This window comes from Poecile atricapillus, chromosome 7 (genome assembly GCF_030490865.1).
Source record: "Poecile atricapillus isolate bPoeAtr1 chromosome 7, bPoeAtr1.hap1, whole genome shotgun sequence".
In the NCBI taxonomy this organism is placed as follows: Eukaryota; Metazoa; Chordata; class Aves; order Passeriformes; family Paridae; genus Poecile; species Poecile atricapillus.
The window spans coordinates 24,712,199-24,736,279 of record NC_081255.1 but is presented as its reverse complement, the minus strand read 5'-3'; the positions used below and the strand labels follow the sequence as shown (position 1 = coordinate 24,736,279).

The 24,081-nt window shown below is 45.7% G+C and overlaps 1 protein-coding gene across 2 annotated transcripts in view; it reads left to right on the top strand.

The window, feature by feature from the left end:
• Positions 1-24,081, top strand: part of ZSWIM5 (zinc finger SWIM-type containing 5) — a 99,251-nt gene that overhangs the window by 1,560 nt on the left and 73,610 nt on the right. Inside the window, exon 1 of one of the 2 annotated variants that reach the window (XM_058842140.1) lies at positions 16,376-16,392. The exons of the other annotated variant lie outside the window; for it this stretch is intronic. The gene's annotated coding sequence lies outside the window, so the exon portion shown is untranslated. Of the gene's footprint in view, positions 1-16,375; positions 16,393-24,081 lie in introns of those variants that run through there. 2 annotated transcript variants of the gene reach the window in all.

Here is a 24,081-nt window from a genome sequence, read left to right as displayed (position 1 = left end):
CCTGTCCCCGTCTGAAATCCGCATATATTTAAAGAGAAACAAATTGGGGTGTTTTGCATAGAATAAGCCGCTCCTCGTTGTTATTGGAAGGGATTGAAATGCGCGTTCCCATTAAAATGACATTAGGCGAGAATTTGTTTTGCAAATGCGAAATGTAAATTCATTTTGTGCCAGGGTATGGCGTGAATGAGTGAAGGGAGGGTGGTTTTTGTTGTAAGGAATGGGTAGTTCGCTGTGTTTATTTAAAGAGCCGTTCTTCCTTTTGGGGAAAAAGAAGCTGCTTAAAAAAATAATAAAAATCCCATTTGGTACAGTTTACATTCAGAAGAGCATTATCAAAACATTTTCCATTTGAGATGTGAGAATAGGAGGCAGCAGAAGAATTCTCCTCCCACCTCGGAGGACATGCAGTGAAAATTCCTGAAGCACAAAAGGTTTTTCTCTGAGGATATGATTATAGCCTTTTTTTTTGGCGTGAATTAATATTTTGTAAGGGCTGCGTTAAGATGATTAATTATTCTGTTTAAAATACTGTGAAACTCAAAACCAAATTATTTTTTTAGAAGGAGAGGAGTAGCTCTTCAGGAACTTTAGCATTAAGGGGGAGGGAAGATAATAGCTTGCTGAGGGTGATGTTTTAATGACCTGCCCACCAAGGTGTGGATGCAGTGAGCTGGTGTGGGAGTGGGAGACAGAGGTGATGGTTGCTTAAACCCAGGACTCGTTCAGTACAAAGGAATTTTCTTTTAAAATGAGATTTTAAATTTATTTGTTTTTGAAGCATAGCTTTGATGAGCCTTTATCCAGTTTTTTGAAGGATCTGGGTGAGCACTGGGGTCAGACACATGCAGGACATGAAGCAGAACGGTCCCATCCCAAAATGATGTCCAGTGCTGGTATCCAGCATCCCATTTGCCCTGTCTCCCTGCACTTCCTGCTGCTGCTCTGGGCAAGCCAGAGAACAGAGAGAGGATGGTCCTGGCTCTGGTGTTTCATGTCCCCCCTGACAAGTCTAAACCATCTCCCCAGCTTTGAAACCAGAGCTCAAGCTCATTGTCCTCTGAGCCGTCAGCTTTTTAGATGAAGCAGCACGTTCTGGAAGCGCTCGCCGCAAAGTCGGTGGGTGATTTATCTCCTGTTTTCACAGCTTGAAAGGGGCGTGCGGGATGCTCTCTGTGGGAATTTGCTTTTGGAGTTGGGGGGAGAAAATTTAGGTCTTGGCTGTAGTGTGGCTGCTCTTCACGTGGCAGTGGGTGGGTGGTGTGGGGTCAGACACCTCTGTTTTTGTCCCAGGAGCAGCCACGTCACAGCAGTGCTTTGCAGCCCTGAGCTGGAGGAGGAAAATTTACATCAAACAAAAGGCCGTGAAGGGCTGTGTGTTTATAGACAGGAGGCAAAGCTGAGATGTCCTCTGCCAACTTTCCACATCCATCCTGTGGATGCCTCTGGAAGGTGAGGTGGAAGAGCTCCAGCCACCAGAGACACAAACACTTTGTGGCTGCGTGTGTGTGTTTGCAATTAAGATAGGAACTTGGGAACCATTATGTCTTGGAAAAAAATAAAACTCCAGCCCTGGCTTCCTTGATGCTCTTCAGCTCTAAATCAAAACTACTGTTCCCCTCTAAGGATCCTTTTAACGGACACCACTGGCTCCCAGTGCCATGACCTGAGCTTTGCGCAGTTGAGATTTGCTGTTAATAAAGATCAGATGTTTATACAGTTGTGTTTCTGACTCAGACCTGTGAAAAAATAGGGATAGTACAGATGTGAAATTCCTTCTCTGTGTGGTTGGAAAAATCCTTTTGAAAAACTGAAAGACAAAATCCAGGAGGAATGACCTTCTGGCAATGGAGGATGGTGTGGAGGGGTGAGGGTTGTGCTCATGGGCACAAAGTGCTTCAGGCTCTGGCTCCTTCGTGCTTACAAAGCTGGCAGGTCTGAAAGAAACATATATGCCACATTATCAACCAATAATTCCTTCATGCTTAGTAAAACTTAAACGAGGCTTAAACCCTGATCTCACTGGAGTCATTAAATTGATTTTTTTTTCCCCCTGCTCAAAGAAAGATCTTGGATGTTGAACACAGGCATCTTTGTCTTCTTAAAAACTGCTTTATTATTATGTGTACAGATCCCGTCTTTGTGTGTGTGTGGTGTGTGGGTTTTTTTTCTTTTAATTTTTAGACAAATGACAAAAGCATGCAGGAAAGGAATGCAGAAATGCCAGGCTTAATATAAAGCATGCAACTGCACTGCATGCCGGGAATCCTAAAGGATACAAAACCTTTAACGACAGCGGTTAATTTTTAACAAGTTCACTTGCATAAATATTTATGAACAAAAGTTTTTACACTATTATCTCTTGGGTTTTTGGAGAGAGAAAAGACCTTTGGTGGATTTTGACAGTAAGCTGTAATCTGGCAGAACAAATTCATGTTTCTCGCCTGCGCTCCCCAGTATGGAATAATATGGTTTGCCCTTGAGTCGGCTCGGATGCTGATGGGTGGGCAAGTGTCCTGGGTAATTTTAGGGGGGAATTCTCCTTTTTCATTGGCTTTACAATTACTTATGGGAGGAAGCTTTGTGTTGCTCTTTGGATTGTTACCAGCCGCTTAGGAACCTACACGGTATGTGCTCCTTACCCACAGATAAGCCTTTGTGCCCCGATGGGAAGGTATGCGGTCCAGCCATAAGTACATAGGCAGAATTTACTTTTGCTGTTAGAATAACAATGAAGCAGGGTTTTAAAATGCCCTGGCTTTGTAAACACTTGGAGGTAGCTTATTTCTTTCAAACCTGCAATTAATTCTGGATATTTTATCTGATGCTTTGCAGGTCAGTCATGGGTACCTTTCCATGTTTCCTAGTCTGGTGTCTATGCTGGACATGGAGGTGCTGAGGATTTTCTAACCCTGCTTCAACAGCCTTCTGACTGGACAGAGGTTAAGCAAGACCTGATACCTGTAATTGATATCTGTAAATGCATTTTAATTGGAGGAGTTGAGATTTGGAAGCTTTTTATTACACTTCAATTTTCAGCTTGTGTTGGTCTAGATTTGTAACGATGCCTGTTGAACCGTAGCTTCAGAGGTAAAAATACCGAAGAGTTCCAATGTGGTTGAAACCACTTCAAGCTTTTTTTTCCAAACTATTTTTAGGTTTTAAGCTTCTTTTTTTCTTCTCCCCTAAAAATGCTCACTTTTAGGCAAGCATTTGGTTTCCTGCCCCTGTGACGTGGTACGGAACAGAGTCTAAATTTATATCCAGTAGTGTGTTGCTTTATTGAGCTGTTTATTTTGGGGAAAACACTTTGATGGGGCTCTCTAGGGCAAATTGTGGTTGCTTTTGTTTTGTGTAAAGATTGGTCTCCTCCTGAGTCTGGGTTTAAAGCTGTATCCGGCAGGAGTAGGTTTGGAAGGAACGCCATGGGATGTGAAAGGTTTTTTCAGGTTAAATCCCAGTGTCCAGTGTCTGTGTGCTGCTAAGGGAGTTAAATTTTTCTGCATCCTTTAAGTTTTTGTGTGGGGTACTTGCTGTACAACATGTATCCAATTTGCTAATTAATTTTTACTTTGTTTTTCTTTACAGGTAGATTACTTGATCCTACCCTATGTATTAAAATACTTTAAACCACATAAAAGGAGCTGGCAGAGGTTCATTAGCCCTATCATGATGGAAACTCATGTACATTTTAAATATACATTAAACTCTTTAGGTTTCTAATTATCTTTTTCTTAACATATATAATTAAAACTAAGTATTATTAGCCATTAGAACTTGCAGTCTGTTTATTGCTGCTCCGTCATAGGTGAGATATTTCTTGAGCCTGTTCTGGACTGTATTACTGAAACTGAAAAAGAAGATGATGAAAACCACCAGAGTTTCTTGCTGGTAGTGCAGGGAGAGCTGGGATGACAGTTGGAATTTTAACCTTTTATTTTAAGCAGATTTATTTATTGGCTTTTGAGTCTTTTTCGAAGAGTATAAACAGATCCTCTGAGGCTGGGATGTCTTTTGAACTAGGTGGTTAATTAAATGATACTAACTTTGAGGCCAGAGACCTGAAAAATAAAGCACAAGAAATAAAATATTTAGTGTTGGCTTTAAGAATAAATAGGTTTGAAACATTTTTCAGGGTATGAGTCCTAGTTTCTGGCTTGAGCTGGCAATAGGAGTTTGTTCTCAGCTCACCTGTGCTTTATAAAGCTTAGTCTTCAGCTTCCAAGTTGCGTGTCATTCACAGCAGATTTTAATTTTGCTCACATCTAGAGAGAATATTTTAGGAAATATTTAACTGTGCTAAAACTGCAATAACATAAACCACATGTGCCTGCTTGCTTTGTTTTTGAAGCTTTGTGTGAGGGAATGTGCTTTGCTGTTATTTGACGCTTGCTTTGATGTTAGATGTTTTATGATTAGTCCCTCAAACTTCAGATAGGACTTTTGGAAAACTTAAATGAGCTTGTCTATCTGATAACTCAGTCTCAGTAGAGTCACATTCAGCTGTGAATTGTCTTGTGGTGTGTCAGCTTTTAATTTTCTTTGAGAAGAAAAAAGTTTAAAAAAAGTAATCTTGGTAGTATTAGGGTGGAAGAGTTTGTGTGCTTTTGTATTTCCTTGGCATATATTGGAACCTCACCCTGGAGGAGGACCTGGGCCATGGGGGAGATGGGATCCTTGGTGGTTCTGGGGTTATGTCCTGCTCCCCTTTCCCAATGGGAGACCTGCTTCTCACTGGGATTAGCTCAGATGGACAGCAAGGCTAACCTTGTGCTTGTATTTATTTTTCAGGAATTTTGCATTTAGATGACATGGACAGCTTTGTGTTTAGTAGTGATGTTTTTTTTACCCTGCATGCTCTTGAGCAGCTCATGTGGGTGAGGAGCTGAGTGTGGTTTTTTTGGGGAGCAGCAGCATCTCTTTACCCTCTCAAGGTGGCCAGGCCTGGGGATTTTCAGTGTGAGGCTAAGGCTTGTTGCTGCATGGTGCTGCTTTGTGCTTGAAGTGAGTGAATTTTCTTCTGGGGCCAAGGGGGTTGTGCTGTTTCTCCCAGTGGTGTGAGGTTTCGACTTTGTTCCTCTGGCTGCTCTGAAGAGCTGAACTTGTGTAGCATCCTGGGCGAGGTGGTGGGGAAGGAGCCTTTGCTTTTCAAGGCTTGTTTCTGCTGGTGGGGCAGTGGAGGACACCTGGCACTGGAATGGCCTCCTGGCTTTGCTCAGCAGGAGTCAGGTGATGGTTGAACCTGTGCTTCCCCATCAATCTCTCCATCTGTGGCTGGTGCCAATGGCTTTGTTTTGCAAGGAGGTGGAGGTGTGGAATGTCTAGAGGGTGTTAAAAATGAACTTGTTGCATGTCCTACTGTATGTTTGATGCTGTCCTGAACAGGTTGTGCCGTGGAATTGTCATAGTCCTGGTCTTCTGGGGATGAGAGGAAGGGAGGAAAGAGACTCCTCTGGGTAACTGGTTCCTGCCTCTGCTGAGCCTTTGCTTTCTCTGGCATCAGCATCAATAGAAATTGATCTGTTTTCTGATGAAAACAAAAACTCAAAGACACCAAACCTTGGCTGTGCTAATAAGTTCAATAGGACAAATCTAGCATCTGGAGCCAGAATGTGGGATGGCGATAGGGAGCTCTCCCTGTCTGCCCACAGAGCTGCCAAGGGTCTGGGGATTCTGTCCTCCACACTCAGGAAAGATGTGCTGAGCCCATTTCATTTTTCACCTGTATTCACAGTGTATTCACAGGTTTATATATGGGCTTGACCCCCAAGTTCTTTTGTGCCTTTGCAACAGGAGTTGGGAAAGGTCCTGATAACGTCTCACAGGGAGACACAGGTCGTTCAAAACCCCTTCTTGGGGGATGTGGGGAGGAAAGCATCTTCATGGTTTTACAATAAAATGTCCCAGAAGTAAAATTCAATTTTTCAAAAGCTTTTTTCTTTTCTTTTAATCCTGATGTTTAACTATGAATAGATTCCACTTGGTTGGTGCTGTGGGTGTGTTTTATTAAATGCTGAGGATTCACCTGTGCACGACACCACCACATTTCTCTCAAAATGGATTTTCTAGCGCTGCGTTTTAAGAGCATTTGCTTTTTTGTCTCAAGCTTACGGCTTAGGATTTTGTGCAGGATTGGGGTTAGTCCTTGTAAAATGGTGCATTTAAAGTAATGCACAAATTAATAAAACCCTGGGCTTTTACTTGTCGCATTGTAGGTGCGTGTTGCCAGGGATTTTTCTTTCTTTTTTTTTTTTTTTTCTCATTAAAAACAAAGACATGAATGTGCTTAGGAAGCAGATCTGCTGGGATGCCAGCTTGGAAGGGTTGCATGCGGATATATCGGTCCAGCTTGTTGTTTGCAAATGTCCTGCTGCTGTCGCCCCGGGTTAAAATGGGGCAGGGGGGTCTGTGTCCCCCTTGCCATGCCCTGCTTGTCGCTGATGCCCATAATGAGCTGCCTGCACCTTCGCCACCCAGCTCGTTTGACCGGGGCCGCTAATCATTATTGAGCTGTGCTCAGCAGGATGCAGCGTGGTATCTGCCTGGCTGCTGTCCTTGCACCTGGAGAGACGGTGCCCGTGTCCCGCAGCTGCCGGAGCGGGGAGGATTCCCCGTGGGAACGCTGGAGGCTCGGTGTCTGCGACCTTGGTGAGGTCAGGGCAGGCTGTGCCCCTGTTCTGGATGCTGACCAGGAACCCTGGCCTCTGTCCTTTGATACCAGCATGTATCATGACTGCTTTGGGACACCAGTCACAACAGTCATTCCTTGGTACTGCTGCTGCGTGGTGTTTAAAGTCTGGGGTGGTAGGAGATACTTTGTGCTGTTGTGTGGTTGTCTTGATGAAGATGAGTGCCCTGTCAAAGGAATGGCAAAGCAACAAATGGTTCCCGAGATAAATAAAATTTCCATTAATGAACTACAATGGCTTTGGATGCCAAATTAAAAGAAGTGTGTCTGGAGGATGAAAAATAAATGCATTTTCTGTCTCACTCACTAATTCTCATCTCTTTTGATTTTCTTTATCATCAGAGAGATATTTTTAATTTTTTTTTAAAGCCAGTTGTGTTTATTTTGGTAACAGTTCACTGGCTGCTCTGTGTACAGAAGCTTTCTCTTGAAAGTACTGAAACTATATTAAAAGTGCTTTTGGCTGTCATCTTTTATTTTGCTTCTCCTTCGTTCTTTTCCCAAAGCTGGGTCGTTGCTATATCAAATGCTCTGAAACTGTCTGGTAGCGTTTTCCCTGCGGTGCTCCGTATAAACTGGAAATAAAAAGGGAAGAAATTGCAGGATTTGGATTTCTGCAGCTTTTTTCCCCCCTCTGTGTGTGTGTGTCCCATTGAAGTCTGAGCAGCTGTCTCCATCCGCACAGCTCGCTGATGGCATGCACAGATCTGTTTCTTGTGATTAAAAGGAGAAATAATACGCCAGTGCTCAGAGAGGGGCTGGGGGTGAGTGAGCACCCAGGGAGCAGTGGGTCTTTCCTCCTGCCTGCCCCTGCCTGCTTGGCCCAGTGAGCAGTGGAGCTGGATCCCCTGTGCTTGTCCCTGCAGCCTTGTGGCTTTACATCCCAGCGGAGGAAATATCCCGTGCCCTTGGAGCTGGGCTGTCCTGCTGCAGCATCTCCACCCCGGGGTGGGCTCCTGCATCCTGCACCAGAGACCTGCAGAGGCCCCGTGGTTTTTATTCTATTCTGAGGGTGTCAAAACATTTCGTCGGTGCTGCAGCCGCTCACTACCGGCGTGCTTTGAAAAATACCCAGCAAGTGTCAAGCATCTGTCTGTGAAGGGGGAGGAAATCCCCCCCCGTTATTATTTTCTCCCGATTGTCCTCGCTTGGTGTGGCTTTGGCTATTATGGGTTTGTAAAATAGAACTATATATGACCTTTTATCTTACAAGAAATAGGTTAAGCCATTTTTAAAGAAAGTGGTGGAGTCAGCAGTGCTGCTAAGGAGCTGCTTTCGCATGGTTGATAGGCTGTGAAGCCGCTCAATGGACTTTGGTTTCAGAGACAATATCTGTTTAAATTAATCTTTGTCAGATACATGCCACTGCAGACAATTCAAATTCCATTTGCTTTCTGATCTCATAACAAAAAAGCACCTTACACTGGTTCTTTTATCGGAAAATTAACTTTTGTCTGTGTGTCCTGGAAACAGGGGTGGCATAAAATCTAGTTAAAAGGCTCTGTTATAGGAGGATTCTGTTTCTTTGTACAAGGCAGACTTTTTTTCCCCCCTTCTTTCCCCTGCGTGCATTTAAAAAGAAGACGAGTGTTTGAGATAGATTAAGGAGAATGCCAGCAGATGGACCGATTCTGTTGTTGCTGCTGGCAACCATCTAAGCAGCCATTTTGAACAATGCTGATACCAGGGTACTGATAACACAAAGATGAGGATGGGATAAATATCCAGCTAGTCCCTTTCTCCCCGCCTGCTCCTCCTCCCTCCCTTTCACGCCGCCGCTGCAGCCCTGTTATTAGAGAACCCAATTGTTTCCAGAGAAATGCTTCATCCTCTTAGCTCAGCTGGTGGATGTCTAGCGTTGCTTATCTCCTTGATTTTCCTCATGGTTGGTGGAGACACTGGCAGATCAACTTCTCCCAGGAGTGCCCACAGCATTGGTCCTAAGCAGAATGGGATGTACATTTGGGTGTTTTGCAGTAGCAATGCTCTTTTCCCTGCCCCAGTAAAGCATGGAGTGGTTGGTCCTTCCCTTATACGTGGAAACAGTTTCCTTCCATCTTTGTGCACATTTTATGTGCTTACTTACAAAGTGGGGGGCATGAGATTGAGATCTCCTTTATGCCAAAGCAATTAGCATGGAACAGTGATTGTAGATTGAGAGCTTCCCCACGGCCTGGTCTCCCTATCCCTTTCTCCCACTTATGGTATTGTCTGGCTCTTGGATATTGGGGGTCATGCTCATCTCCTGGACCTGCTGCTCTTGGAATTTGTTAAGGTCAGTATCACTATCTCTTTGGCCTGCTGGATTTTTGACACTGGAAATGGTGGCCTTCTATATCTCTGTCTGGTTTCCCAGCTGCAAGGAAATAACCCTTTAACTGATGAAGAAGACCCAAGCAAGCTTCATCTTTTCCTAGCAAACAACAAAAAGGCTGCTTTGTGTTTTGCAGTTGAGCCAGGATGAGCACCGGGCTGTTCTGGGGTACCTTCTGGGCTTTGTTTGCCCTGAGCTCAGTGTGGTGTAATATGGTCCTGAATGTGGGATCTGGAGAGTAGTCAGGAGATGCTGTGTAGCCTTTAAATGTTTCTGGAGCTTAAGGTGGGCAGCAATAAGCTGGTGTGTTCCTCTTGCCTTTCACGAGTCTGCAGACCATGGGCTGAAACTTTCATCCATTGACATTGCAGCACCTCTGAGAACTTTGAGTGAGGCAATGCTCTGACTGCAGCTTCTGGTCCAGTTCAAACTTCTTTGGGGTTAAAAAATATACAGATAAGTCTGAAATCTGTGCGGAATAGAATCATGGAACATACATCTAATTATACACAGTAGATGGAACTTTACTGTAAAGCAGCAGATGTAAGGATTAAAAAAAGGAGCTGGGCAAGCATTTTATGGTTTCCCTTTTTAATTTATCCCTTGTGTCTGGTATGTTTGAGGCAAAAGTTACTTTTTTTTTTTTTCCTCTTGGGAAGTATCTTTCCTGTATTGAGTCCCTTCTCCTTTAAGGCTGCCTTATTTCATCTGTAAGATGTGGACTTGCCATATTTGAGGTACTTGCTAAAGCAAGGGGCATCTGGCCTGAAAGTAGAAAAATCAGGCTGTAAGTTCCACTTGGAAATGTTGTCATGGTGTGTTGGGAAGTTGTTGAGGTCAGCTGAGCTCTCTAAAGACTTGGATTGAGAAACTGAGGGTCTCACTAGGTTGTCTTTGAGGTTAACTGGCATCACTGACAGATGCTTTTTAGTGCACTCAGAAGACTCCAGTCCCTGTGTTGTCCCCAGCCATCTCCTTTTGTGGATTCTGACATGCTGCTTCACCTTGACTGGTTGCATTAGATGACTTCTGGAGACTGGAAAATGGGTGAGGGAAGAAGTGCCTGTTTTAAGCAGATACCTTCTGGGAAAGGTGATGAGTGACAGAGTGTGCTCTTCTGTCCCTTTGGCTCATGATGAGATTAGACATCAAAAGCTCTGATGGGTTTTGGTGGAGTGGAACTGCAACCAGTGTGTGACAAAGCATGATGGTGAGCTCGGGTGGCTTCTGGTGTGCTGCTTTTGCTCACTTGCTGCCTCTGTGGAAAATATTACTCGCCAACAACAGGCACAAAACAAATACTTGTGAGGATGACCAAGAATGAGCAGTGGGGTTTAGAGTACTTTCAAGCTATGCCCTCTGAAACGGGGCAGAGTGGAGCTAAGTCCTGTTCTTTCCCTGAACCCCTGGATGACATGGAAAGGTACATTGCCTCCCCTTTGTAGAGTTCTCTTTGTCTTCTACCTGAGTTTGACTCAGTCTGCTTTAGTTTCAAGGGACCCATCCCATTACATAACATTCAGGTTCTTTGGCTAACCCTCCTCAGGAGTGCTTGATAGCAGGCAGCTTTTTTGAGATTGAGGAGTATGTTCAGTGGTTTATGAGACTGCTGATTTCAGCCTGACCATGTTGTTGGGAGCATATGGAAAGAGCAAGTATCTTCAGCTGCGTCACTGTCCACGTAGAGTCACAGTCCTCATACAGCTCAAGCATCCATTATGTCTAAAATTCTTTGCAGTGACATGGTTTGAAAGGTTCCCCTGTGCTGCACTTTGCTTGAGCTGGAAGTTATTTGCCAGTGGCTCACAGTGGGCTGCCTTCCCTGTGGGGTATCTCAGAGGCAGAAGGGAACTGGAGGTGCTTTACAACTGGTGCTGTACTTGCTGGGAAAGGGTGCAGAATGAAATTTTGCTCTGTTACCTTTCTGTCTGTGTTGCGATAAAAATTTGCTGTGGCTTAGGCTCTGAAAAATCATAAAAAATTAGTAAAAGCAGACAGGATAAAGATGAATGGTTAGTTGTTTCTAGTTATGGCTCAGCTTCTCAACTTTCCCTATAGAAAAGAGGGATGTGGAAGAATGGCTTCACGGGGATTGATGCTTTCCGTGAACAATTCATTCTCTGTATCTGAAGGAGGCACAGGGCACTGGTGATGTTTTCCCTTGCCTCCCTGGTTTTTGGCTTGTTTCTGGTGGCTCCTAGCTCAGTCCAGAGCCTGTGGTACAAACACTTGTGGGAGGGCCTGATGCCCAAGAGGGTTTTTTCCCCCACCCATTCCTGCACCCACACAGAGGTAGGCCACACCAAGATTTCCTGGACTGTGAGGTTTGATGAACCATTAACCTAAAAATGCTCTGAGTAGGAAGAAAATGTTTCCAAGGGCCTAATAATCTTGCAACGCTTCTGAAGTGGGAATGGGAGCTGTGGTTTGCCTAAGCAACTTTTTGTGCTTCTGGCTCTGCTGTGAGCTGGCTCTGCTTTGTGGGTGCAAGGGTATGTTTGGGATCTTGCTGAGATGGGAAGGCAACCCTCCAGGGCTGGGTCAGCCAGAGGGGCTGCCTTCCAAGCAGATGTCCTTTTGGCGAGAGGCTCAGCAGGTTTAAGACAGGATGTCCCTATACTCCAGAGAGCTGAAAGTATTGAAATAACTAACAGGCTGGGAATGTCTGAATCCAGTTATGAATTCCTGGGGAAGAGGATTTGGCAATGGCAGGATGTCTTGTGGGCAGGCTCTCTATTGTGGCTGGGGGACACACTTTGCTGTCCCGTGGGCTCTGCTGGGGAGGCAGTGGAAGGGCAGCTTGGCTGCACGAGTCCCTTCCTCTTCAGGACAGTGCCAGGTCCAGTTCCAGTGCTGAAGGAGACCATTACCCTCCTTGCCCATTGCTTCTTCCGTTGTTGAATGAGGGGAGAAGCACCTCACTGTAAAGGTGGGGGCTGTGGTGTTAGCCAGACATGGCTGTGTGGGGCTATGGTTGTTCAGTCATGGCTGTGGTGTGGTGGCCCAGGAAAGTAGGGGTGTGGTGGTCCAGAGGGTGACCTAGTGGCTGTGGTGTGTGTGAAACTGGAAGATGGAGTTACCCAGGGAGGTGGACACAGGGACACCCAGGTGGAGGGAGGTTGATTTTACTCCAGAGCTATGTTAGTGGCTGGGACTTGGAGCCTGTCCATCATTGAGTCCCAGCGGTCACATTCCTGAGGGCTTTCCTAGAGCTGCCTCAACAGCACGGGTGACGCTGCAGCTCAGGAAGGAGCTGTGACAGCAGGATCCTGACCCTATTTTCATAAATAGTAACAGCATCTCTAAAGGCTTCGAGGGCTTGGTTGGGAACGGAGCGGCTGGGTTCCCCTGTGTCTGGCAGTGGTCAGCAGCAGATGCTTGGGGAGGAGATTAAGAAGCAGGGCTGGAGCAGAGGGATGCTACCCTGGTGTGAGCAGTCTCTTCAGCCAAAGGGCTACCCTAGCCCTCGGCTGCAATGTAGATGCAGAAGGAGATGGTTTGTGACAGCAGCCCTGGCCCCACATCTCCTGAAGCACTGGGATTATCTCTGAGTCTCCTCAGGGTGTAGCATCCCTGCTGTGGGTGTCAGGATGGCCCTCCCTGGCAGGGACTGCTGGCACTGCTCTGAGAGGCAGCAGTGATGCAGCACTGGTGGGGCTAAAGAGGCTTTTGGAGAGACCAGTGCTTCTTCACCCCACTTTGATGCCATCCCGGATCTGCAGGCTGAGGTTTGGGAGAGGAAGCAAAGCTATTAAGAGCTGTGGATTTAACAGGGTGTGAAGAATGTGTAGTAAAAAAAAAAGTGCAGTAGCACCAGTCTCTATTCTTTTCCTTTCTTGTCACAATCTTCTTGCTGGTTTGACTTTGCTAAATGTTTTAGCACTTCTCAAATTGTAGGACAAGTTAAATTCCCTGTGCTAATACTTGAACAGGGTTAGCGGGCTGGAGGCAGCTGCAACTCTCTGAAGGGCTGCCTCATCTCAGGGTGTCTGCTGTGTGTCTGGCCTCTCTGAAACACCCAAGGTTATCCATTGAGGAACAGCTCCTAGTGTAGGGGTATTTGCTGGAAAGAAGCAGAGCTCTTCAGCCTCCTGGTTGAAACTTTTTAACATGTGGCTTGTTTGCTGTGGGCTGCAGTGGAGTGTAGCCTGCTATGGAAGATGCATCCAGAGGATGTCCCATGGACCGCTTTGGATGGAAGAGCTCCTGCTTGGTAGCTCCTGACACGAAGTCTGTGAGATCTCTTTGCCTCATGGGTTTTGGGCAGCATTACTGTATTTGGAACGTGCAACTGCTGTCAGGAGGTTGGGTGAAAGGTTTTCCTTGGAGCTCAGGAGAAAGTGTTTCTTCTTTAAAAGGGTAATTTGGGGTGAGAGAGAAAGAAAGAGAAGCAGCCTAATCTTGCAATTTAAATATATTTAAAGATTCCTTCTGTTTAAGTTTGCTTCCTAGCCTTGATCAGAAGGAAATGCTGTTAGCTACAGAGTGGAATAAATCGAGGGCACCCTTATCTGTGCAAGATAAATTACTATTGTTTAGGAAAGACACTCCAGGGATTGAAGAATTTAATTAAATACACAGGGATTATGAATATGCATGTAAATTAGACAATCTAGATATGACATGGCTACAACTGCAGGGAATTGTTCGAACTTAAAAGTGTAATCATTCTTTTTATCGGGATGTGGGGATGGGTAACAAATGAGAAGATTCCCTTTTCCATTTGCCTCTGCCTCGGCCGGTCTCAGGTCATTAAGCAGTGGGAATTACCCGTCTCGGATCAGCCCTGCACAAACCCGCAGAGATGATGCGCAGCAGCCTTTCTCCACCCTAATGAGCCGCTGCAGGAGCTGAGGGAGAAACGGGGGGTTGTGGTGAGGGGCTGCCACTGCCATGACCCAGATAAGGGGTTTGGGGATGTGGTTTGCCTTCTGCTGAGACAGGGGAGGAGAGTGCTGTGGGCAGGGTGTGCGCTGCAGGCTTGCTGCTGGCTTTGCTGATACCTTCTCCAGAAAGAAGGATGCTCTCTGAAGGCATGGAAAGATACATACTGTGTTTTCAGAGCATCTTCCTAAAAATCGTGGGGCTGGGGCGTGCAAACATTGATTGGTCAGCTTTTCTGCCTTTTTCTGGTGGTTTTACAGGGGTGCCCCCCTCCAGTGTGATCACTGCTGTCTAGAAAGCAGTATGGAAATCACAAAATTGATTTTTAGAGACAAAGATCGGTGTGAACAAGAGAGGCAAGATTGAAATATTTCTTGAAAGTCTAGACACCTGAGGAATTTACAGTGAAATGTGGGAACATGCTCATGCTGCCCTCTCTGCCAGGTCTGGGCTCTTTGTAGCATCCTGCTGATGTGCTGAGCCAAGGCAGGCTCTTCAAAGGACATTAACTGCAGTATATGGTGCTGCCTTGAATGTGTTTAATTTGCAACTCTTAGAGGTGACATCTAATAACAATGCAGGGAAATATTTTTCTTTTTTTCCCTTGTGTCTCCTTTGTTTGACTTCACCTCCACCCGCTCAGTTTCATTGTTCTGCTAAAATAAGATTTCTCTCTAGTTTGAGTCCAGGACCTGCAGGTGAAGAAGTAAATTGCTACAAGCCCCACAACCTGTGAATTATTTGTGATTTTTAAAATAGGCAGCAAAACGTGGACATGATCTGACTTTGAACTTGACTTGTCTTTAAAAAGAAATAATAAAGGAGAGGCTGGATCTTGACTAGCTGCTTTCCCTCACCTTTCAGTTTCTGCTTTTCAATTGGCCAGAACTGGATAAGATGGATCTGTTCTGATGGCAGATCCCCATCGGGACCCCCATGAGCCAGGGGCAGGAGCAGAGCTGAGCCCCTGGATGGCTTCCCTGGGGAACTGGGGGTGATCTGTAGGGCCAGACCAAGGTCTGTTCTGGGTCACCCCTCCACGGGTGGAGCAGCAGCTTCTCTCACCTCCTCCACCCCCATCGAATTGAGGGTTTATGGTAATCAGGAACTCAGTCCTGTCCTGTTTGAACCACGTGGGAACAATTCCTATTTATCACTTTGAAAAGTGGTTGATTTTCCAACCCTTGGCTCATGGGTTCTGATTAAAAAACAACAAGGAAAGAAACCCCCCACTCTGACAATGTGAAATATTTAAAGCCTCCACACTGCACATTTTTTCCAGAACCTTAGAAGACCTGATTTTTATTTTTGCCAAGGAAAAATATAATAGGAGAATATGTGTATGGGTGCACAAGTGCATAGAGAGAGATTTGAACCTTTGTAGTAAAGTATTTCTAATAAAAATTTAATGTCCTCAAGACAGTGTTATGGCAGCTCATTACTACTAAAGGTCATTTGAAGAGTATTGATCCTAAATGTTACAGCCGAATGTAAACTTTGACTGTTACAGTTATTAATGTGTATTTATGATCTATGGGATATATGTAAAGGGAAAATGAGAATCTAAACGGTATGGTGAGCTCATTTGCTTCAGGATTGCCAAAGGCTGAGTTCATGCAATTCACCTCGGTTTTAAGCATGTCTGTCATCTTGGATTGAACCTTATTTATTTTTATTTTTATTTTTATTTTTTTAGCTGGAAAAATCCTTTAGTCCTGCCTTAGAAAAGGAATGTGTTCTTGAATTTTTGGTCATACCCATGACACAGCCTGAGCTTTCTGTGTCTAAATGTATATTGGGGAACAATGTTTTGCATTCATCTTCCATGCTGACACAGAAGTACCAAGGGCTGAACTTTGTGTGTGACTGAGTTGCAAGCATAAGTAGGAGCTCTGAGGAGCATGAATCTACTGAGTGTAATTAGAAGGTTATGCCACTGAAAAGCAATAGCGGTTTTTTAAAATGGAATTAATTAAAAATGTTAATGTTGTATACTGAGAGAACAGGTGATACTATATTTATATTTTTGGTATACTGTAATGCACCTATGTTTCCACATCAGAGGCAGAAAGACTGTATTCACAGGGAATTTTAAGGCTCTTTGTATTAAAAAAAAAGAGAGAAAAATAGACAAGAAGCCTGTGGTGGTAGGAGGAAGATAAACGGTGCTTGTGATATTTCAAAGTCACATTAATCTTTTTTTCTTCCCCCTTTTTTTTTCTTTTTTCTTTTAATGTATGACTTTCTCCAGGGAAATTGTCTCCTCATGACTGCAGCGGATTAATGTGCACAGATCAGCTCCTGCATTATTTTTCTGTTTTGACAGAGTGGTGATTTTTATACGCACGTCCCTTTCTGCCGAGATTACAGCTCATGTTCTTGGAGTTTGGAAGAGTTCCCTGCCAAGAAGTGGCAAGGAGCAGGAAGCAGCCATTCCAATGCAAGAAGCTCTCCATGGGTGTGGAGGCTGTGGGTGTGGTGGTGAGCCTGGTGGAGGTTGGTGAGGGTGAGTGCCCACAGTCAAACCCTGCTGTATGTGCTGGGACTCGGGGTACAGGGTGCTCTGCCTGGTACCCTGAGGATGCTGATGTGGTTTGGTGAGGATCCGGTGCTGGCAGCAAGGTGTGGGCACCCAGCACTACAGAGGAGCCAGTTTTAGATGGGTTTGTGACTGCACTGGGAGTCCTTCAAAAGATCCTGCTGCTCTCCAGGCTTGTTGACGTCAGCTTATTTATTTTAAATTACAGTTAAATACATGTTTTTCTGGTGGTGTCTGGTAAAGTTTTGCTTAAACCAAAAAGTGACAACTGAGCCAACTCTGGCAAACCTATGAGAATGGGACAGGTTTGGCCTTTCTTCTCTCCCTGTGGCTCCCACAGTATCTCTGGGCACAGACTTGACATTGCATTTCTGGTGATCATTGCATCCTGTTTTTAATGGTTTGTCTAGACAGTGCTGACATAACTATGAAAATACTTTGGTGACCTAGTCTAGAATTAGTGCACATGAAGAAATCAACCCTCGCTTCTGATGTTTGCAATCAGTTTGAATGACTATACTGTAGCACAGCTTTAAGAGGGAGGCAGATTTGGAGTTTCTCCAAGGAGCAAGTCGTGAGCAAAACACATCCAAACAAACCCATGTGGTAAATATGCATTGTGTAGGGAAAACGCCAAAATGCAGGTTAGCCACAGCTTGCCTTGGAGCTGTGTGACGGGTTTATGGTGTAAGGCTGGAGTTCCCCTTGGTTGGCCCAAAGTTTTTCTGGGAAGCACATAACTCAGACTCTGAACTTGGTCTGTGTGATGTTTTGCCCTGTATTTGGAGGAACTTTGTCAGCACAAAAGCAATGTGTTCCTTCCAAACATCAGCTGTATTGTTGACAATGCCTTGGATTAGGAGTTTGTAAACTTTGGGACCAGCAATGTGTCCAGTTAGCTCAGAAATAATTGCCACATCAGTGCTGGTGACTCTCAGCAGTTTAATGGCACTGGACTTCACTGAGCCTGGATTTCAGGCCAGTTTGTGTAGCACTATGCTCCCCAGAGTGTGTGACCTGCCTTTAGATTACTAATCCCAGGTATTTTAAGATAACATAAGCCTCCTGAACTGTGAGGATTGTGTGGATATTTCTACAGACTCTCTCCAAAGAAACCCAGGTCATTTGCTGATGTGGTGAGGATTTGGACACCCTAGAATAAGAGTGGACCTGGAGATGAGGTCCTTGGTTGTAACACAACAGCAAAGCTGTGGGAAAGATTTGGTTTTGGTGAGGGTAATGGTGGGATGTAATGCCATCTTCAATGGGACTGGTAGCCTTTGAGACCTGGATTGCTGCTCTCATAGGGGACAACAGCACATTCCCCATTTCTGTAGTATAAACAGGAATAAAGGGGGTAAAATATGAAATGTTGAATTAATTTGCAGGAAAATAAATGACATGTGAAAGGGAGTCTGACAGAGCAGTACAATGGTTTGGAGCTTCATGCATAGCTAGGTAGCATGTGGAGGCACTTCCCAGATGTGGGGAAACTGTCTGCTACCCCCAAGAACTCCCTCTCTGTGTGAGAACAGAAGAGGTTTCCAGGCAGCATGAACAGAGAAGGAAGAAGAGAACAAACAGGTTGTGTGCAGGGGTTTAGCTTTCTTGAGGGTTGAAGGAGAGGGTTGGCAATGCAGATGGAGCCAGGAGCAGCGCCTTGTGCCAAGGTTCTTTGGGGGCTTGTGGATTTGTAGGCATTTAGGATGGAGATGTCCCTTTGGGTGGCAATGGAGTCCATCCTGTCAGCATGAAGTGTTGCTTTGTTTGCTCAGCAGCTTTTTTTATTCTTGAGTTGCCATGTGGAAAACACTGGAGCTCCAAGTGTCTTGGTGGAGAGCAGCAAGAGCAGAATCCCATGAGCTGGGCAGTAGGCATAGGGTGAGGGCTGGGGTATCTGTCTGGTGTGCCCTGGAAGGTGTCCCCTTCTGGTGTGCTGTAGGATTTATTGGTGCAAATGCCTAGAAATTCTCCTCTTACTCTTCTTCTGCCTGGAGGTGTCCTAGGGCAAGCAAGAATGAGGAAAGATGGCTGGTGAAACCTGTGGATGTGACCTCAGTCTGGCACTGAGGAGAGCTGGAAAGGTCTCTCAGGTTGATAACTGCAGGACAGAGATATATGGACTTTATTTAGGAGGTCAATTAGAGATTTGAACAGCTTTCTGAAAGTGAGAGACCCCTCCTGCTGCAGATGGTTGTGTGCATGGGGTAGCACCGACCCTGCATTGGGCAGGGGAATGTGCTGGATCCAGGTCCATCTCCCTGCTGCCCTCCCTGTCTGCACTGGCACCTCCCTGTGTGGGATCCATCCTGCAGCAGGATGGAGGTGATGTGCAGATGTGTGCAAGACCCAGTGTGCAAGGGCTTGATGCCTTATGATGGTGCAGTGACTTCCTGTGCCCTTGAGCCTTTGCAGAAGCATCATTGCAATAACCAAAGGCAATCGGTCATGACATTTCAAGGCCAGTGGGGAGCCTGGCCCGCCTGCCTGCTGCTGTTGGAGGAGGTGTTTCATGACTACCATTAGTTACGTGCTTGAAGAGGGAGGAAACAAACCTTTACTGAATTGGAAACCTTGTGAAAAGGTCACACTTCTGAAAAGCTGCGCATTTTAAGACTGCTCAGCTCTGCAAAGCTGCCTTTGAACTGGAAGAGTGGGAGTTTAACACCCTTGCGACAGCTCTGGGCGTATTAAACCCACAAAGCAGAAGTTGGAACCAGCCATGGAGATTAACTCTTACCAGGTGCATGGCCTCAGGAGGGGACAGAAGCTGCCTGTCCCTGGTAGGTCTCCAAGGGAATGCAGCATCAGTGTGAACCAAGACCTTCTACCACACATCAGAGTATCCACTCTTGGATAATGGTGCAATTGGACAAAACTCCTGTTGTTACTCAAAATTAGTGGACATGTGAGGATATGGCTCCCCAGGAGCTGTGCTTCTCTGCTGCCAGTGGAAATACTCAGATTCTTAAATTAAAAGATAGGGTAAATGTCTTTCTTCTTGAGTTTGGTTGCTGTATTATGTTCAGTCCCTTTTATCTTGGAGACTCCTATGTTAGTAATTTACTTATATGTAATAAAAATGCCTTTTTCCTGCCTCCTCTTCTTGGTCTCTTTGGGTACCTGTTCTTATTCCTCTAAATAGCCAATTTTCCAGAGTGCCAGCACTATCTCTTCCTGTATTTTCTGTCCTTTGCTGTGGCAAGAAGGCTTGCTCACCTGGATGAACAATGCTAGAGGAGTCACTGTTTATCATTCACCCAGCTTTTAGCATAGGTAAAATGTTCATTACTGGCTATTAGTTTGAGACTGTAGGTGCTAATGGCCCCATTCCAGAGAGCAGCAGGCACTTGCAAAATCCCACTGGTGAGCAGAAATTGATTGCTATTGATCAATCAGTCTGGGAGCACCAGCCGGATGTTTTGAAGAGGATTTAATAGTGCTTACACGGCAGCTGGTCCCTCCTTATCTTTTGGACTCTTTTGAAGCTCACAGATAAGGAACCCAGGCCGTGTCCCTGCCAAGTCAGGACCTGGTCAGGTGTGCTGGGCATGGGTGCCCTTGCCCTCTCTGCTGGAAGTTGCTCTCCATGCCTGCACTGTGAAGCACAAAAGGTACCTCAGTCCACTGTCAGGGTCTCCTCACCTCACACAGGGGTGTGAATGTGTCAGCAGATGCATCCTAGTGAAGTGAGTGGGACCTTCCTTAGCCACTGAATTCTCTGAGCTGAGTTTCTTTGCATCCCTAGTGCAAAGTGAACTGGAGAACTGCAGGGAGAACATTTGCTGCTGTGGATCTGGGCCATGGTGTTTCTGGAGAACTTGGTCTTTTGTGGTCATGCTCTAGCTGAAACTGGCCACCTGCTCTTCATTGCACTGTAAAGATGCTTTGGGAATGTGATGTGTGTTCTCCTGACAGATGTTTTCGTGCAGCCACAAATCCAAAACTGAGCTAAGGCAGTGAGCCTGCAGATGGTACAGGGTTTCATAGCAGTGTCTGTAATAGCAGCAGAACCTGCAAATGCTCAACTGGCCACTGAAAAAATACTTTCCTGTTATTGGTCTGCTCAGGCTCAGAGGCTGAATGATCTTGCAAATGCAGTGTCCCACCTCCACTGTGTAGTTTTTTTCCCTATGGCTGGTCCAAGGGAGGCTTTGTTGACATTCCCAGTGGGTGTAAAGTATCCCATGCTGCTGTGCCCTTTCTATTCCTTCTCAGCTGGGACATGCCTCAGGGTCCTGAAAGTGTGGGACAGGATTGAGAGGAGCAGGATATGCTGCAAACAGAATATGCTGCTCACAATGTAGCCTAATGGCCTATGATGTTGGTGAGAGCTCAGGGCATTGGGAAGAGTACAAGGAAGGGTGTCTGAAGTGAAGACCTGCTTAAAACCAAGAGAAAAGTAAAGCAAGGAGTATAAGTGGATGGAGTCCAAGCAAGTTTGACCTCTGTTTGTCTCTGCTCAATATCTGAACCACTGGGCACCATGTCCAGTGGGACCTCTGACTCCTGTGTGTGAGCTGACGTCATTTTAATTAAATTGTGCCTACCTGGCTTGGATCCTGCTGGCATAAGGGATTATTTTGAAGAGTCATCTGTACTGCATAAGCTCTGGTCCCTCTGCTCCTTGTATCCAGTACAGGTTTTCCCACAGTATTTTCACTTGCCCCCCACGATTGTCCGTTGTCCTATCTTTTCCTGCACCCCAGTGAACAAGGTGGGAGGCAGGTGTGGGAAAAGGAAGGGTGAAATGCTTGGCTTTGGGTACCCCAATAGATACTGCATATACTATGTGAGGCTGGGACTTTTGCTTGAGGGTCAAGCCATGGTAAGTGAACACTTCTTGCAAGTTAATAAATCAATGGTGTGCCTTTCCAGGCTGTATGGTGTGGGCCAGGGAAGAAGAATTCTTCACAGCAATGAGTCACCTGTTTGTGGCCCTCTGTCAGAGGGACTGCTGTGCTGCCTTCAGTCTGCAGCCCTCCCTGTTCAGACACCATCGGCTGGAGAAAGTGCTGATGCAGCCTGCAGTGTCTGAAACACGCCGTTGCCATCTGCCTCCCTGATGGAGTTGGAGCAGCTTCTTTTTTTAACCTGAGTTTGCTGAGTCTTGACTAATTAGCTGCCTTTGGAATTTGTAACATAGAAAAATGCCTGCTAAGTTTGGGATGGAGTGGGGGTGCTAGGGCACTGTACAGTCACAGGTTTGTTTTTTTTTCAAAAGGAAAGAAGTCTAATTTGAGCAAAACCAGAAATGCAGTAGTCTGATTGGCTTGATTTCTAAATTTGAACTCCAGTGGCTTTGCTGTTTCCAAACTCAGTGAAAGTGGTCATTTCTCTAAACTGTGGCCATACCTGGTCCAACAGTTCAGTGTGTTTCCTTAGGGGAAGGAGGTCATGTCCTCTTGCTGGTTTGTGGGGTGGCAGTGAGCTGGAGGAGTCCCCTCAGTATTCCAATTTGGAGCAGGCTGTCAGCATGATGGGAATGGGTGTGAGGTTCATGGGGACGTCCATGGTAGGTTCATGCTGTGCTCCAGGTCAGGCCTGTTTGCAGACTGTCTGGGTTCCCTTTGCTGAGGATGAAGATGGGCACTTTAGAGGTCATCTGACTGGAGAGGAAGGGTCCATGAGCAGTTAGGACAGAGGGTTTTGTTGCTTTAGTGCTGAGTAGGACAAGATGAATCCCAACTGAGGTGGCTCAGGGTGGTTGATCTTTCAAGACTTCTTCTGTCTTTATGACCCACAAGGGTTCAAAGACCCATCTCTGCTGCATCTTGTGATCCCTCTGCAGGAGTGATTTGGAGTGTGGTAGGGATGTTTCTAGGTAGGGAGGAAGTCCACTTGCTGTGGGAAGGGAGCACCATTCGCCCTGGTGTTGGCCCCAGACTCACATAAACAGTATGCTGAAGCAGCCTTTACTGCTTTGAAAGGAGATCAGCGTGTGAGGTCCATCTGGCACTTTAAACAAGCATGTTTATTTCAAAGTGAGCAGGCTTTTTTTGTTATTTGGGGTTGAATTGCCTGTTTGAACCCATAACAATCCTTGCTGCTCTATCCTGTTTCTCTAGATCTGCTGTTGATGGTGGGCAGAAGGGCACTTCAGACTGGGAAGGTGATGGAATTAGTTTTCCTTCATTCTGGGCCTCCTGTCTGCTCTGGACATGCTGCCAAAAATTCATCCAGTCTTATCTTAACACAAATCTTCAGCTCGTAAACTGGAGTGACAATTGGATGATGCCTGGGCAGCAAACCTAATAAGAGGCCAAGCAGAGCTGATGTTTCACCCTTGCCAGCAGAACAGCAGACTAGCTAGCTGAAATATCCCTTCTCTAAACTGCTTTGGCATCCAGACATTTCACAGCAGCTAAAATAGATAAGCTCTCCATTTTGACTATTGTGAGATGTCTTTGCTGTGCTGGGGGAAGCATCCTGGAGCTTGCTTCCCTGGCTGTGAGCTGCTGTTAGGGGCTGATGCAGATCCCAGCTCCTTTTCTTGCTGCTCTGGCCTGTGGGCAGAAGGAAGGTGCTCTGCCTCGCTGGAGGCCTGAGAAGAAGGGGAGCACAGTCAGTCTTCAGAGAACTGCCCTTCTCTGCCTTTCCTAAGGCTTCTCTTTCTCACCTTTTAGAACTCCTGGATTTTTATGAGAAACTCATTCTTTTTGGGAATGGACTCTTAATATTTGTCCTTGTGTTTCTCTGTCTGTAGGTATTGGGTTCCCAGCAGAGCTTCCCTCTTGCAATCGTGACCACATGTTGCAGGAGGATCTGGTTTTGATGGCCATGCTTGCCTGGCATCTCAGGAGACTTGGGGAGTGTGAGATCTTGGCCAGTTCTTAGCACTTGCCTGTTTGCTGTGAATCTCCTGCATGATGGAGATGATTGGTGGTATGAGTGAAGCTCTGCGCACTGCTGCTCTATGAGGGTATCCCACTTAAAGTCATGGGCGATACTGAGGCTTGGGTTGTTGTAGAAACTGTGTCCCTTTCTGATTAAATGCTCACTTGATGTTCTGATGTGTATTATTAATTGCACCCACCCAAGAGTTGAGGAGGGTCGACTTTGCCCTTCAAGGTTGGAATGTTTGTGCTGGTGGGACTAATTTGTGTCTGAGCTGCTTTCTTCCCCATCAGGTGACTAAACAGGTTGGAGAAGACAGTCCATTCCCCACAATCTTTAGCTGATGAATTTTGCTCTGGACTTCCAGTCTGTGCCATTGGACAAAGAAAGGGAGCCTGTACAAATGCGAAGTGAAAACCTTGTCTCCTGCTATTTTTGAGAATTTGTAATTATGCTTCCCTGCTGTGGTACGTTAGCTTAAACAAAACTTACGCCTGGCAGTGATATTAGAAGAGAGAAGTTGCAAATGTCTCCAGCATCAACTTTCTGCAGTACCTTTTAGCTTGGCCTGTCAGCTGTTGATTGGAAGGAGGTGTCAGAGGAACACAAACATGTTTTTTTGATGACCTGGCGGGGATTGAGTATCCTTCTTTCATTTGTTTCTATTTTTGTAGTTTAGCTTCTTTTTTCAAATATTTGCATTTTTTGCTCCCCACCTCCTTTGTTTTACACCTTTGCCATCTTTGTGTTGTCTGTCCTGTCCCAGTGGCTGTGGTCTGAGGGCCTGAACATTAGAGGATTACCCTAAAGGATCTGCAG